General features: G+C 41.1%; 1 protein-coding gene across 2 annotated transcripts in view; it reads left to right on the forward strand.

Annotated features, from left to right (window-relative positions):
- The window catches only part of htr1d (5-hydroxytryptamine (serotonin) receptor 1D, G protein-coupled), a 101,769-nt gene that overhangs the window by 75,165 nt on the left and 9,761 nt on the right, over window positions 1-16,843 (forward strand). Inside the window, exon 1 of one of the 2 annotated variants that reach the window (XM_039740140.1) lies at window positions 2,865-2,979. The exons of the other annotated variant lie outside the window; for it this stretch is intronic. The gene's annotated coding sequence lies outside the window, so the exon portion shown is untranslated. Of the gene's footprint in view, window positions 1-2,864; window positions 2,980-16,843 lie in introns of those variants that run through there. 2 annotated transcript variants of the gene reach the window in all.

Consider the following 16,843-nt stretch of genomic DNA (forward strand, 5'->3'; position numbering starts at 1 on the left):
ATCCTCGCTCAGTGAAGCCAGTTTACAGTCACCCCTTAATCTAACAGACACACACACACCTTTAGGACATGGGAGGAAATTAGTGGACACAAAGAAAAGCGATCTGGCACTGAGAGGGCATGCAGACTCCACACAGTTACAGGGCAGAGAGCTCTGGTGTCACGGGGCGTCACTGTGACCCCCTCACAGCCATTTTATCCTCTACAGTGTAGATGGCAGACATTGTCTTCATTCATTTTTTGGTAAAAGCTGATACGGGTGGATCTCGGGCCACAAGTGAGTTCTGCTCTTGCACACGTTTGGGACTTCAATTTGGATGTCAGTCAGAACTTGCATGGTGTCAAAGAAAAGACAAAGAGCCACAAAAAGGTTTGGGGCAGCCCCCTGTCTACTTGAACCAGGCTGCAGAACGTTAAATTGGTTGTACAGCTGTGTACAGAAACAGAACTGTCTGGGTGAGGTGAAGATGACGGTTTTAAAGTAAGGCAGAAGAAGTGAGGTGATCGAGACCGGAACAGGAAGTAGCATCTTTGAGACCAGAAGTGACAACACTGGCCTCCTGACCGGAAGTGATGTCATTGAGGTGGAATTTCCCAGAATTGGCCTGCAGTGGAAAGAGAGAAAGGATGAGTGCACCTCGCCACCCCCTGGCCTGCTGTGGATTTACCTTCCTTTGAGCCTTTTAGCTGCCTGCCATGCGCACGAAAAATGTCCATTAACTGAAAATCAGCAGGCAGTAGTGCATAATGCTTTATTATTAGTTTACAGAAAAACAAAACTTTTAAAACTTATTAATAAAATGGCATTGAAGTGATTGTACATATTTTAGAAGAACATTGAAGGCAACTTCTATGGTAAGTGATGATTGTGAGACACGTGGGAATGAAAGCCCAAAATGACTGAAAAGGACGACTGAGAACGAACCGCACTGTGTGACACCGCAGCCCTAGTGACGACTGCTACATGGTCATCCACGTCAAAGTTAGTTTGGTCAATAAGAAAAAGATGCCAACAGTGAACAGTTAGTTGAAATTCAGTTTAAATCAAAATGATTGGGTTTTGCCTGCTCACTCATGTCTGCAGGTTAAAGTCATTCAAGACCTCCATAAGCAGAAAGTCAAAATAAATACACTGCAAAGTCAAAAAAACTCTCTAAAGTAGTTGAAGATTTAATGCTGCTGCAGATGTTTCAGGTCCACGCGTTTATTCAACCATTTCTAGCATATTGCAGGTGTTGATTAGTGCAATTAGACCAACAAATCTGAGAATATTATTAATAATAACAATAAAAGAGTCCACTGTGTGGAGATGAAGGGTTAGGCCACAAGGCCTCAGCTGAAGTCTATGGGGAGTGTGAAAGGTGCCTGTGTGAGAAGGTTAAGTGCTGCCTTAAAAGCTGAGAGGAAGATTATAATGAATGTAAAGGTGATTATTTGAGATGATAAAGGGTATGTGTCTGAGTGTACAGCTCATCTATATATATAGGGTGGTCCAGATCTAATTATGCAATTTTTATTACGCTATAACTTATTAAACTTATTACATAGAAAATCACCCAAAAAATCCTGGACCACCGAGAAGTGTGGGAACTAACAACATGTGAGAACTAACAAGCGCCGAACTGGAATCATCCCCACATATATCGAAGTCATCCAGACGATCTGGATCTGCATGATTAGATCTGGACCACCCTGTACACATATATACTGTGGCAGACGGCCGGGTCCCATGAACGGCCAGAGAGCCCCTTCGACATATTTTCCAGGGGAGCAACCATAGGCTGCTCAATACCTCCCCCGGAACGCTTGGTGGCAGCCTCCCTGGCTGACGGTGGTGTTTTTACATGTGTCTCTGTGTCAGTCTGTGATGGGTTGGGAGTAATATAACTTCTTACGTTACAATATATATATATATATATACATATATATAAACATTTGTTACAGCCAAAACCCGAAATCTAACAAAGTGGGAAGTGTCCAGCCAAATCGGGAAATGGCCAATGTTGCTGTAAATTGACCAGACAATGCCCAATCTTTTCCTTGATTTCAGGATTTGCCCAGCCAATTTGCAAAATAGCATGGGGTGATTGACCAAAGTCGGAAGAAAAAAAGCATGAGCAGCAATTTGTTGTGCACTTAGTAGTGCAATTGCATCAAGTGTAGCCTTGGCCGCTGGTCAGTGATTAGGAAGACGTAACGGTTCGCAGTGATATTTGTTCTGTGCCTATGGATTCCAGTGTCAGCAGTTTCTTGTGCAGAATGGAAAAATTAACCTCTGAATCTGCATCTGAAATTTTTAAGCATCTTCGCATCTTGAGCAGACAGTCTTACATCAGCACATCAAATTTCGGCCAGGGAGTTCTCGCCACTTCACGAAATGGCCGGCCAAAGTAGCACATACACTGGTCATTTCTAGTAATTCGGACTTTGGCCACACCTCTCGGCCAGAATGCGAAATGGTCGGCCAATTCGGGAACTGGCAGAACTTCGGGTTTTGGCCATAACATAAATATATATATACAGGGTGAGTCAAAATTATGTTAAACGCTAATGGTACTGCTATGTATATACTTATATACAATTTTTGTGGACAATTTATGTACCACATATGGCACATGTGTTGCACGTGATGGCAAACAGGTTGAGACATTCCTGTAAATCATCTTGCACATATGAAGTATGTTTTGTGAATAAATTGTTTCCGCCATTCAAATGTTAACATAATTTTGACTCAACCCCGTATATATATATATATATATATATATATATATATATATATGTATATATATATATATATATATTTTTTTTTTATATATATATATATTATTTTTTTTTCACAGGTCTGATCACAATCTGATTATTTGCATGGGTTACCTACCAGGTAACACTTGGGTTTAGTCCGCTAGTCGTCAAACATTCTCCACAACGTCTGACACCCTGCCTCAGGAGCTGAGGTTCGATCTCCACGGGAGGAGCAAAGGTGCATACACTTGATAAGTCCCAATTAGGGCGTAATATATGTTGTGTACTTTTTGTAATATTTGACAGGTATTGTATGGTATCAAGATAGCGCACAAACCGGCAAACGCTTTTACAATGCCAAAAGCAAAAAGTCGACCACAGAGAGAAGAAATGCAGTTTACAGCATTCCATGCAAGGCAAATCCAGCGGTATACATATGCAGGCTTGAAAAGAAGAACATCCAAAAAAAAAAGACTTCATAACCAGTATCTTCTGAACCCCTCCTAATTAATTCACCCCCAATTACAGACCCCCCACCACCTTTTTCACCAGCTATATATTGCCTTTGATTCCTGTACGTCTAATCATTTTCCTCTGATGGTAGGTTGTTGGACGTGAAGTCAGGTTGTGGTGGTCTTCTTTTGGGACAGTGACTTCAGAGTATGGGTAGAACAAACAGACACTCTTTAGTTGTGTGGGGTGCTGCTGAGCCAAACCCAAATGGTGCTTGTGAGGCAAAAATAAATGAAATCTATTCCCTTATGTAAAGGGTTTACAGGGTCGGTAAGTAAGTAAGTATGTCCAGTACCATCGCATTGGTCAGATACTGCACACGTGCTGCTGTATGTGCTAACTTACTACTGCTTGGTGGTCATTATTCACGTTGCATCTTGCATCAGGCCTCAGCATACGTATTCATGTAGAGTGAGCTCTGTACGAGCGAATGGATTATTCTTGTGCATACACCGAAGTGAACGTCAGTGCAGAAAAATTAATTTACGTTAAGACAACTTGACATATGCTGGCAATGAGAGGAGTTCATGACAGTCAGTCAGTAGTTAGTAATAATTACACCACAACAAGACACTTCCAGAATAACACCACCATGACTTCATGTCCATGTGCCCTTCACTGGGTAATTCTTTGGAATTAGCTGATGCCTTTGCAATATACGACTTTGGAATCAACACACTTTAGGGTGCTAGGGGTTGACTAATAAATATGTTTCAGGCTAAGGTGCCATGTGTGAGTCAGAGATAGAGACCATCTTTGTGGCTTAAAATCAGACCCCCAGCCCCTACGCTACACTGCCTGACTTATAATACAGCTAAATATTTCATTTTTCGAACCACATCTTAGACCAGTATTGCCACAAGATCTGTTTAATGTGGTGATTTTAAGGAAGAACATCATGAGCATTGACAGATCTAAGAGGAGATTTTCTGAACGCTAAGAGCATGAAGTGGTTTGCTGTTCATAGCGTGAAAAGTGTGGCTAAAGACTTTAATTGCCATTCCCCAATGAGAAGTAATATGCATGCATAAGCAGAAAAAATAGGCCCACAAAAGTCCAAGCTAGTACGCAGAAATGTGCAAATCAAGTTTATTAAGGAGAAACCTAGAAGGACTGTTACCACAGGGTAACCACAAAACACATTCAGAAATTTTACCTCCTCTGCTTGTTCAGAAAGTCTAAAAAAAAGCTCCTGAGTCTTGTTTAAGTTCATTTGAAGTACACTGGGAGGACATTCTACCTTATCAGTCTAGTCAGTCGATTGTCGATGTGTGCAAATACAGGGAGATTGACTTGAAAGACGCACCAAGTATTCTGTTGTAACTCCCGTTAGGATGAAATAATCTAAACCAAAGAAATATGCTATATACCTTGACGTATGTGTAATTGTTTACATGTGATGCTGGAAGTGGTTTCCATTTTCAGCCACATACATTTCAAATCAGTGCTCCACGTTCCTGAACGTATCGGCAAGCGTCTCAGGAATAGCAGCAATTTCATGTTGTATGTTTTCCTTCAAATCTTCCATAATGCGAGGTTTGTTCCGATAGACTTTTCTTTTGAGCAGACCCCAAAGGAAGAAGTCTGGTTGGTGTCAGATCCGGTGACCGTGGTGGCCAAAGTCCCTTTGAAATTACCCTGTTGCCGAGGAAGCACTCAATTTCTGCCACTCTCCTTGCCGATGTGTGACACTTTGCTCCATCTTGCTGGAAGTAACCTTCCGTTAACTCACAATCATCCAGTTGATTCTGACAAATTGGTGACCCAATAGGTTTGCACCATGAAGACGCGCTGTTCAATACTCTACATGACCATCATGATGAAAAGTCAAGTGAATGAGTGAAGGGGTACGGGCAGTATGGATCCAGAAGATGCAAACGGAGGTTAAATGTCACAACAGCTGTCAGGTGCCTACCTCATCGCTCCGACACAGGGGCATACCAGCTTGTTCGAAGCTCCGTATACTGAGGAGAACATTGCACATTGTTTCGTTCAGATTACTTTATCCTTGCAAGTGTTATTATGAAATATTCAGGGCCTCTTTCGAGTGAATTTCCCTATATAACGTCATTTATAAAGAAAAGATGTTAGACACTGTCCTAGTGGAGGTAGAATCTGAAAAGGATTCAGGGGTTTATGTTAACCCAGTGTTCTCATCATCTAAGCAATGTGCAGAAGCAAAAAACAGGGAAAATAAAATTTGAAGTTATATCATAAATTGGGGGATGTTATGCCTAAACTAAGGGCTGGCTCAAGGGTATATGGTGCCCCTAGGTGGGGGGGGGTTAAAAGTAAGATCTTGTTGAAGTCATGACAATCCCCCATGTCTGTGCCTACTCAACCTTACCCTACAGCTTAGTGGTGTGCACAGTTCTAGTCACCACACTTCAAGAAGGACTTAGAAGCGCCTGAACCAAGTGCATCATGGGACTTAAGGACATGTCCTTCTGTGACAGAGTTAAATCTGCTTAGTCTCAAGCAGAGAAGGCGGTGTGGCGACCTAATCCAGGTCTTCAAAATCCTCAACGCCATTGGTAAAGTAGATTTCTTTCGACTTAACAGTGAATCACATACCCGAGGACACCAGTGGAAATGACTGAAGTCAGGAAATACTTCTTTACACAAAGAGTTGTGAGAATCTGGACAAACTATGGAGTCATAAAATTGAAGTAGAAACCTTGACAGTCTCTAAGAAGCATCTGGATGAGACATTTGGACAGCTTAGCTCTTAGCTACACAAGCAGGCTTGGTGGACTGAATGGTCTCCCCTTGTTTGTCATATTTCTTATGTTCTTAAACCCACTAAGGATATGACCTATTCAAACAGACAGGGTTGATTTAGAATAATCTAACCTGCAGGTCTTTGAGATGTGGGAGAAAAACCGGAACATTTGGAGAAAACCCCCCTCTCACACATACAGAGGGAAAACACGTAAACCCCACAGAGACAGTGACCAAGTGCAGAATTTGAACCGAGGGTGCACACAGCATACATAGATGTTTCTGATCAGTGTGCTATAATCTGAAAAGATGCTAATTTCATTCTTTATTCACACTTATTTGGTTTGAGTGCACCCCAGATGTCGCTATTAAAATATAGTTAGCTGCCTTCTTTCGCATTCTCACTAAGTAGATGGTCAACCAGTCTAGCATATTGCTTCTAGTACACTTGGAGTTTTTGTTACCTTTTCTTCCAGAGGGTCACCTTCTACAGCATCTGTTGCTCAGACATCACCACCTTGGTGGTCGTAGTTGTGTGCCCCTTAGCATTCCCTGTCTTCCCACACTTGCACGCAGAGGTCCTCTGTCTCTCCCAGTGCAGTACTCCCTCTTCTGTGGAGGATTTCTGGAATCCTCCATCATTTAAGAAGTTCCTTTGGCAGACTCACAGCACTAGTGAGGCCTAACCTGGAATGCGGCGTATCATTCTGGTCTCCATAGTACACAGAAGCCAAAGCAGTACTAGAGAAAGTCCAGAGTCGAGTGACTGATTACAGTGCTAGAAGTATGAGCTGTGATGAGACACTGAAGAAGTTGAACATCTTCAGTTTAAGAAAACAAAGATTAAGAAAGGTTTTTACATTCATGAAGGGAATTGATACTATGGATCCCTGCTGTTACTTTGAAATAAATTCTTCAAGCAGAACATGGGGACATAGTTGGGAAGTTAAATAGATTGTAGAAAGTTTTTCTTCACACAAAGAACCACAGATACATAAAATCAATGATGAAGCAGTGTGGTGGAGAGTAGGACTTTAGAGACCCTCAAATCTTATCTTGATGTTATTTTGGACATCCCAGGAAAATAGGATGGATGAGCGTGTTGGGCTGAATGGCCTGTTCTCGTCACAACTGTTCTAATGTTCTAATTTCTCAATTTTACTCTTAGGTGGTAGCTAAAGCAAGTAGGCATACAAAATTCAGAACTGGTACACATATAAATGCAGATTTGCTAAAACGCACAAAGTACATGGTAGAAACTTATTAAACCTAAATGGAAACCAGCACTATCTGTCCAGTAATTAATTGATGAACTTTTTGCCATTTGACTAGGGTGAAAATTACAATTGTAAAAAGGAAAGTCAAAACTAAAGTCACCATCCTGGAGTCCTACCTGCTCCTGGGTTTTCTTTAGTGGAGTCTGTGCTGGCCATCCAATCTGATGAGAGAATCTTTCCATCCATCTGATGATTGCAATGCTCCTTTATCTGAGACTAGCTGTCCCCCACGACTCCACCCACATAGTAGTAAAACAGGACAAACTTTAAAAATCAATAAAAATTAAAAAAAAAATTTTAAAAAATCTAATTCTGGCCAAGCGGAAGGTAGATACACTCCAACATCAAATGTTAGTTAGCACTGTATCTGATCGTGTTCACCTCTGATGGGAGAGCGTCCCCCACATAGGGAGAAAAACATGTGCCTGTGAAATCTCTGCCAATGAGCAGCTACCTTTTAAAACACACGTAGCTCTGATCTCTCTCTCAAAAACGTCAAACAATCTCTACAACAACAACATTTATTTATATAGCACATTTTCATACAAAATGTAGCTCAAAGTGCTTTACATAATGAAGAATATAAAAATAAGAGACACAGTAAGAAAATAAAATAAGTCAACATTAATTAACATAGAATAAGAGTAAGGTCCGATGGCCAGGGGGGACAGAAAAAACAAAAAAACTCCAGACGGCCAGAGAAAAAAAATAAAATCTGCAGGGATTCCAGGCCATGAGACCGCCCAGTCCCCTCTGGGCAATCTACCTAACATAAATGAAACAGTCCTCTTTGTATTTATGGTTTTCACGGAAGGATTTGATGATGATGATGATCACGTGGACTTCTGGCTTTTAGTCCATCAATGCTGGGGCATCATGGTGCTTTGAGTAGGTTGGTGGTGGCACAGGCACAGAGAAACCGGAAAAAGAAACAGAAGAGAGAGTAGGGGTCAGTACGGATTTTAGAGCCACCATGAATAGTTATTATGAAGAATTGAACATACAGAGTATCAGTATTAAGTTAAAGTGAAGTTATAAAAAGGCCAAAATAAAAAATCTAATATAAAAAATCTATACTAATAAACGGCAAAGCCCTCACTGACTCACTCACTGACTGACTGACTGACTCATCACTAATTCTCCAACTTTCCGTGTAGGTAGAAGGCTGAGATTTGGCAGGTTATTCCTTACAGCTTCCTTACAAAAGTTGGGCAGGTTTCATTTCGAAATTCTACGCGTAATGGTCATAACTGGAAGCTGTTTTTCTCCATTTACTGTAATGGAGATGAGCTTGAAACCCATGGGGGCGGAGTTTCGTGTGACATCATCACGCCTTCCACGTAATCACGCAGTAGAAAACCAGGAAGAGGCCCAAAAAGCGCTGAAGAAAACATGCATTATATAATTGAGAAGGCAGCGAAACAATAAGAAGCAAGTGAGTGACATATACAACCATGTTCATGAGTTCTGCTACTTCGGAAACAAAGCACGATGTAAACCTACACTTTAAATTAAGTTCATAGACAGGCTGCCGCTGGCGTTTCTAATTTAGTGCCTACCCATATAATGCCGTCCGTCAGTGGCAATCCAATAGCAAACTGCCACTAAATATTCACGGGTGAAGGACTGTGCTTATGCAGAGGAAGATGAGATGGTCAGGGTGGTGTTTGGCACAAACTCAGCGAAACTGCGAGAGAAAGTTTTAAGTGCCGGGACTTCGGTAACATTAGATACAGCCATGGACATAGCACGAGATGGCACCAGCACAGCTGGCAAACTTCGATGCATGTACACCGAGTGGCTCACGTGAACTGACGCAGTGCACAGACAAAAAGCAACAGTTCCAAAGAGCGCTGAACAAAAAACTAATTACACAATTGAAAAGGCAGCAAAAAATATGAAGCGTCTGATACATACAGGCATATTCATAAATGCTGCTACTGTGGAAACAAAGCACACGGTGGAAAAAGTCAATGTCCCGCTAAAGGAAGACAGTGTAAAAAAAAAACCCGTGCATGCAGTGTGTCAGGTCTCAGATAAAGAAGAAGACGAGCTGTTTATTGATGCAGTAAGAAACGAATCGATGAATGAAACCTGTCATCTTTACAACGATTGACAAACACGGAATGCAACTTGAACACAACACATCCTACAAATACGAACCTGATTGAAAGAAATAATGAGAATCAAATCCTTGATGACAGCAACACTCAGTAAAACTCACAAAACAATTACTGTATATTGACAGTCATGTTACGTTATTTTTAAAATGTTCCCTTTTCTTTTTCTAGCTTTTTTAACACACTACATCTCCGCTGCGATACGCGGGTATATATATATGTATATATATACCCCGATTTACATACTCGAATAATGGATACTTTATTCGCCATCAATGATTGTTTTGGTAAAGCCATACTCAGTGTATTCATTAGATGAACGGTAAAAAAGTAAGAGCGAGGGGAGGATGACTTATTGAGGCATGCAGGCAAAACCACAATAGCACGCGGGCTCGATGTACGAAAAAATATATCTTTTCAAGTTCTATTTAGTTCATATGTGTCAAACTCAAGGCCCCGAGGCCACATCCGCCCGCGTGTAATTATATCCGCCCCGAGATCATTTTATATACTGTATTATTGTTATTAATGGCCCGGGGATATGAAGCGCTGGTAACACAATAAACTACAGATCCCATAATGCAGTGCTTAAGCTGCCTTGCCGAACACTTACCGCGTCTTCAGTCGTTACTTTGCGAAGGAAGCAGCTTTCTCAGAGCTTCTGCACTGTTTTATAAACGAACGATATATAAGAAAGTCCTTTTTCCTTGCTTCGCCAACGAAGCAGCCTTTGTATTTAATCCACGGGTTCTCCGCTGTTTCATTGTTCATTTATTACGATTTTTATAGTTATTGTGTAGGTTTTATTTAATCCAAGGGTTCTCTTCTGTGTTCACTGCGGTGTCTTCTTTCGTTTATGAGCTTCGCCAAGGAAGCAGCTTTCTCACAGCTTCTGCACTGTTTTAAAAACGAACGACATATAAGAAAGTCCTTTTTCCTTGCTTCAACAACGAAGCAACCTTTTTATTTAATTCACAGGTTCTCCGCTGTTTCATTGTTAATTTATTACGATTTTTATAGTTATTGTGTAGGTTTTATTTAATCCACGGGTATTTCACCGCTGCGAAGCGCGGGTATTTTGCTAGTATAAATATAAAAATCTCTAGATGATAATGTCTGCTGAACAAGCAGTTATCGCTAGCTAAGTGGAGGCAAGGTATGCTCCAACACGTGGCAAGAGGTAGAGCGACTTGAATGGAAGCTGGTGCATAAGTGAGGAGGGCCCCGCCTGCTTCCCCCTCCTCTCAGTCCACAGCGTCTCTCTCGGATTTGCACAAATAAATCGGTGCCGCAAGCAAACTATAATACACAGCACAAAATCAACCGGAATGTTCAAGCAAATGATAGAAAAAAACACAACCTAAATCCGTTAAGTACTGTAGTTCCCTCATGAAAAGCAGACAGACAGACAGACTTTGGATTTCAGATAGATAGATAGATACGCAGGAGAGCAACCTGGCAGCAGAGCAAGTGGCACTTCCAGATATCGAGATGAGTAACAGAATAGAGGAGGGTTAGCGCCAGTTTTTAAAATATTGTGGTACTTATGTTTCTGTGCAAATGACTAACAAACAGAATTGCAGTATGTACAGCAAATCAGCAGCTCTAGTCAGGGTATGCTGAACTAAAGTCATGAATCTCCTGCCTGGCTTTAAAAGTTGAGACTGAAGGGGAATCTCTTATATTAGCAGGCAGATCATTTCACAGTTTTAGGGACCTGTAACTAAAAGCTCGACTTCCCACTGTTATTTTGTAAGTACTTGGACTCTAAAGTAGTACGGCATCTTGAGATCTCAATGGTTTGTAAGTAATGATAAGCTCAGATAAGTAAGCAGTGCTTTTCAGGCTTTATAAATTAAAGGAGGATTTGAAATCAGCCCTAAGCCTAACTGAGAGCCGATATAAGAACTTGAGAGCTGGAGTTATGTATTCAGTTTCTGTAGTAATTCTTGCAGCAGCATTTTGAAACAACTAAAATCTGCATAAAGAATGAGCAAAGATAAATACAAAGCATTGCTAACAACTCTCGACCATCCATCCTCTCCTGGGTATGTACAACTACTTGGAGTTGTACATTTCATGCTAGATGATAGGAGTTGCCCCAGATCTCATTGGACTCTTGCCCATCTAAGATTTTCCTTATGACATTTAACTTTCAGCTACTTTTAATTTTGCTGTTGGCAAGATCTATGAAGACGATTTGCCGCTGAGCACCTGTGCCAATACTTTTGTAGGTCAGCAGGCTGGAAGGCGAGGTCCTCTCATTTAGAAGTCTGTCTATAAGGTAATGGGTGTCTTCTCTTCCAAGACCAATTGGTAATAAATATTTATAAATAACTAAAAGCGTTTAATGATCAAAGGCTTGCTTACTTGTAACTCCTCACCCTCAATTAGACGCGCATTAGAAACTGTGCCTTGTCTATTTATGCTTGCATTTAAGAGCAGATTGTGTCCCATGGCAGCAGATGAAATTGTTCACTCGTTTTTTTTTTGTTTTTTTTAGTATTATTTTTTTTTTAATTTTAGGATGCTGGTTTGAAAAACCACACAATGTAGCTTTATAGCTCTATCCTTAAAGTCTCTTTAAATAAGTTTCCTTTCTTTTCACTTTACCAAGAGGCTGTTGTTCAGTTCATTAGAAAATCCCATTAATCAAAGAATGTCATCAAGGCTGCTGTCGTGTTCTCGAGGGGTTTTTGGGTGTTATTTAGACTAAAAGACTCCGGTTTCACTTTTTTCAAAGGCTGGTGATGAGACAGACTCATCATCAGCCTTTGAAAAACATGAATTAGACAGAACTCATCACCAACCATCTGCCTGTATCCCATTTGGGGTAGCGGTGCTCAAGGTTTTCCATTGACTTCAGAAAGTGACTTTGAGATGAGAACCAACGTAAGACCTTCCTACAATACACAATGCAATACAATTCATTCTTGTATAGCCCAAAATCACACAAGAAGTGCTGCAATGGGCTTTAACAGGCCCTGCCTTTTGACAGCCCCCCAGCCTTGAGTCTCTAAGAAGACGACAAGGAAAAATCTCCCAAGAGAAACCCTTGTAGGTAAAAAAATGGAAGAAAGGCAGTTCAAAGAGAGAACCCTTTCCAGGTAGGTTGGGCATTCAGTGGGTATCAAATAAAGGGGGTAAATACAATACAATACACAGAACAGAACACAAGTACCTTATATACTCACGTATAAGTTGGGTCTTGAAACCCAATAAATCGATAGTAAAATCAGACCCCGACTTATACGCCCGTTCAGACATACACTTGATTTTTTTTTTTTTTACATCTTTTTGCCTCCTCCAGTCTCGCACCAGTTTCTCAGACACATCGAATTTTGTTATAGCAGCGCAGTTATCAATTTCTTTTGCCATTTCAACGACTTTTAATTTAAAAGCAGCTTCATGTTTTCTTCTGATCAAACACTCCATCGTAGATAAGAGATGCTTTTACGATAAAGGTGTATGAGGGTGTGAGATACAAAAAACACAAAACATTGCAAATGTTGCTTCGGAATAGTTTGGGTATTACCGTATGGTCACGTAGGCACAATACATAGAAAACAAAGGCCGTGTTTTCCATGTTACTCTCTCAGGTGGCCATTAGCATACCATAATCTCTTGTACCAATAGTGTGAGTTTTCTGCATTCAACTTATACGACCGACATTATAAAATACCGGAAATTATATGGTAAAATCAAGCTCCGACTTATCCGCAGGAGAACTTAAACACGAGTATACACAATAATCCTCAATACAATACAATAGTGCAATAATAATATTACAAGTACAGAGCAGAATTCAACAGTAGATGATATCACATAATGCGATTTGGATTTGTTCAGAGTACTGGAGACCTTGGTCATCAAGCTGCCTCCCCCTATTGGCCATTCCACAGCACAGTCAGTGCTGGGCCAGCCAATCCGATGAAAGAACCCCTCTACCCGACGATTCCTACTGCTAGTGGAAATATAATGTTGGCTTTATGCAGCGTTGCTCCAGGTTGATTAGTTGAATGCACACATTTCTTCTGTGGCAGGCATGAAGCTGCCCAGGAGCCATCGCTTTGGAGACCAGGTCAGAGTTCCTCCCTAAGGTACCCCTCCAAATCTTGGTTGTGCTACTCTTGAGGTCAGTGCTGTCCCAAGTTTGTCCTTTCAGCTCACTTAGTAACTTTGAGATGGACATGGAAAGTCCTAGTCAACAAAAGATTGGCAATAGGCAGCAAAGTTTCTTGTGTGATGATGGTTAGCAGAATCAGGGAAATGTTTAATCTTTCATCAAACCTTAAATGAAGGAATGTTGAAAATCATAGACATATGGAATAAATTAGTAGGTAGTGTAGTGAAGAGTAGGACAATAGGGACCGTCAGATCACAACTTGGACAATCAAGGTGAACGGAAAGTTTGACGATTTCTCCCCTCTTATTTTGTTCCTGTTTCGCTTAGATTTCAGTTTCTTCTCGCTTGGTCACTCTAACAAAATCTTCAATGTTTGGTAGCAAAATAAATGTATCTGGGGTGTATAATGTAAATCTACTGTGTGTGGCAGCATCATAGCGAAATGGTAGCACTGGTGCCTTGCAACCAGAAGACTAGGATTCATGTCCTTGGGTGTTCCCTGCATGGAGGTTGCATGTTTCCTTGCATCTACATGGGTTTCTTCCAGGTGCTCTGGTATCCTCCCACAGTCCAAAATTATGCAGGTTTGGTGGACTGATAATGCAAAATTAGCCCCTGACGTATGTGTGTGTGTTCACCCGGTCGTGAACTGGCACCCTGTCCAGGGATTGTTCCTGCAGTACACACTACGCTTATTGGGTTAGGCTACTGCAACTCTGCTCTGGGTAAGCAGGTTATGAAAACAGATGACTGTGTGATGAGAGCTTAGCTATCCATTCCATAACTGAGTAAAGAAGTTCTGGGCCCTCCTGCTAATGTCCGTAGGCTTTGTGAATTCTATATCCATAAACTCAGCTGGTTGTCATTTTGATGATCTCATTCATCTATCCAGTGACACGTTACTGATTTTCAGAGCCCGAGCTGCTCACTTTTGTCTGATTGCTGCTCCAAGGGGTTTCTTCAAGTTGTGAGACTTTGCACTTCTTGGAAATGCCAACAAACGCTAAAAGCCTTTAATCACGTTTGACATCTAGCGGTCTGTGATCATTTTCTTTCTTGCTTATTAAAATCGCTTTATCAAGAATGACTCTGGGAGATGTCACATCTTGTTTACACATGTGGATACTTGAATTATGTGGAAGCAAAATATGCCATGCATCACGTTGGGTCTCATCAATGTTATTTTTGCGAAAATGGCAGCCACATTAGTCAAATCCCCTCTCTGTTTAATTGACTCCCTTCAATCTAAGGCCAGAAGCACCTCTAGCCAAAAACAAAGAACCTGTCATCATAGTCTCATTCGAGATTTTGTTGACCTTTATGATTTACAGAATGCATGTTAGCTGAATCTCCATTTTTCCTGGTTTAAAAACAAACCATTTTTCACAGCAAAACTCTTGCTATAGAAGCACATTTTTATTTTAATTTTGACTCAGACTTTGAATTTGCAACTTTACTCTCTAGACCTTATGTATTTGACCTTGTTTCTCGTTTCTGAACATGTCTCTTCTCCTGGTCCTTCTCGTGTTTCCTCCTTCTTTTCCCCACAACAGTTCTTATGTTTTAATAGTAAACAGCAGGACAGGTCAGATGATTGGTACTTCATTCTGAGACATTTTTATAACAGTCCAGCTGCAGACATCTAGAGTTCTGCAATTCAGGACAGCCAATCGGAATACACATTTATGTCACATGATTTACAAAGTGATAACTCCAGGAAGGGTCTGACTGATGCCTGCAGTACTGCATGCCTACCTGACAGTCGTCACTATTCCTCAGTTTGATAACCCACCTGTTGAGAAAATCTCAAATGACAGGGTATAACAAGACTGACGCGTAATGCATCCATCCCGCTATATCCTAACTACAGGGTCACAGGAGCCAATCCCAGCCAACTCAGGGCGCAAGGCAGGAAACAAAGTGCAGGGCATGCACACACACCCACCCACACACTAGGGACAATTTAGAATTGCCAATGCACCGAACCTGCATGTCTTTGGACTGTGGGAGGAAACCAGAGCACCCGAAGGAAACCCAAGCAGACATGTGGAGGACATGCAAACTCCACGCAGGGAGGACCCTGGGAAGTGAACCCAGGTCTCCTAACTGTGAGGCAGCAGCGCTGTCCACTGCCCCACCGTGCGTAATGCAAGGCTTCTTATTGGATAAGTACAATGTGATTGGCTCTTAAACGAAGCAGAGCTCCGGAAGTCTGTAGCTCAACTCTGTTGGACATTCCATGGCCTGTTATTGCCACTTGATTCACTGGTGTGACCCTAGTATCGTATTAAATTGGTGCTTTTTTATGAGACACATTGTCGCACTACACTACTTACTTATTAAAAATATACAAAATGATATTTTCTCACCCTAATACTCTAGCTTTCCAAAATTCAGAAGTAAATGTGCTATAGTGTTTTTTAACAGTAGTATATGTGATAAAAAAATGTGATGTCTCTGTTGAAGAAACAGCAAGAGCACCCAGGGTTAGGAGAGGAGAACATAAAGGGGGGAAATGATTTTGTGTACACCTTAGAGAAACCTGACAAAAAAGAAAGCGTTACATGGAAAACCGTCTTTTGGATTTGTAGTGACATTGGGTTTGTTGTGAGTACATTAGACTCAGTACAGTTCAGTTCATTTTTTGTTTATTGTTCTACACTGTTTAAATTGCTGTGACAGGTTCAGGGGTCAAAATAAATACAAACTTTACAAATGACTTATTGCGTGAGGAGTACACATAAAGACTCAGAATTAAAGTTGTATATAAATTATTAATATACATGGAGCCCAGAAATGTCTGTTCATTACTTAATTGTTGAACTGTGGCCAGTTGACGTCAGAGGAAAAGAAAACAAAAAATTCCGTCAGCAGCATCCTGAAGAAATTAAACCTCTGAAGGGTCCATGGTCAGTTATAAAAGGCAGACCAAATGAACTTTATGGTAAACAAAACGACAGGTCAGACAGAACACCAGTCTTGCAGGCTTCTTCCATCATCTCCTCTTAGAAGTGCTTTTTCAGCTGCACCACTGGCACATAGGGAGTGAAAGAAGTTTGGCCACAAATGAGTAGACATTTCTCTTCACAACAAGAGGAGAAACAACAGTTTGTACTTTTTCCAGCGACACAGATTTCTATATCCTGCATTTCATCTGGAGGCAACACTGCTACCAGACTGATTCTTGATCTCCACTTCAAATACTGGCCGTATCATGGTGTGATGTCCACATATTCTCCCTCTGTCTGTGTGAGTTTTCTGTGGGTCCTCCTCCTCCTTCTTCTCAAGACTTCATGACGTGAGCGATTGTTTGATTAGAGACAGTTTTGTCGTGGTGTCATCCTG

The sequence above is a fragment of the Polypterus senegalus genome, chromosome 17 (genome assembly GCF_016835505.1).
Source record: "Polypterus senegalus isolate Bchr_013 chromosome 17, ASM1683550v1, whole genome shotgun sequence".
NCBI lineage: Eukaryota > Metazoa > Chordata > Cladistia > Polypteriformes > Polypteridae > Polypterus > Polypterus senegalus.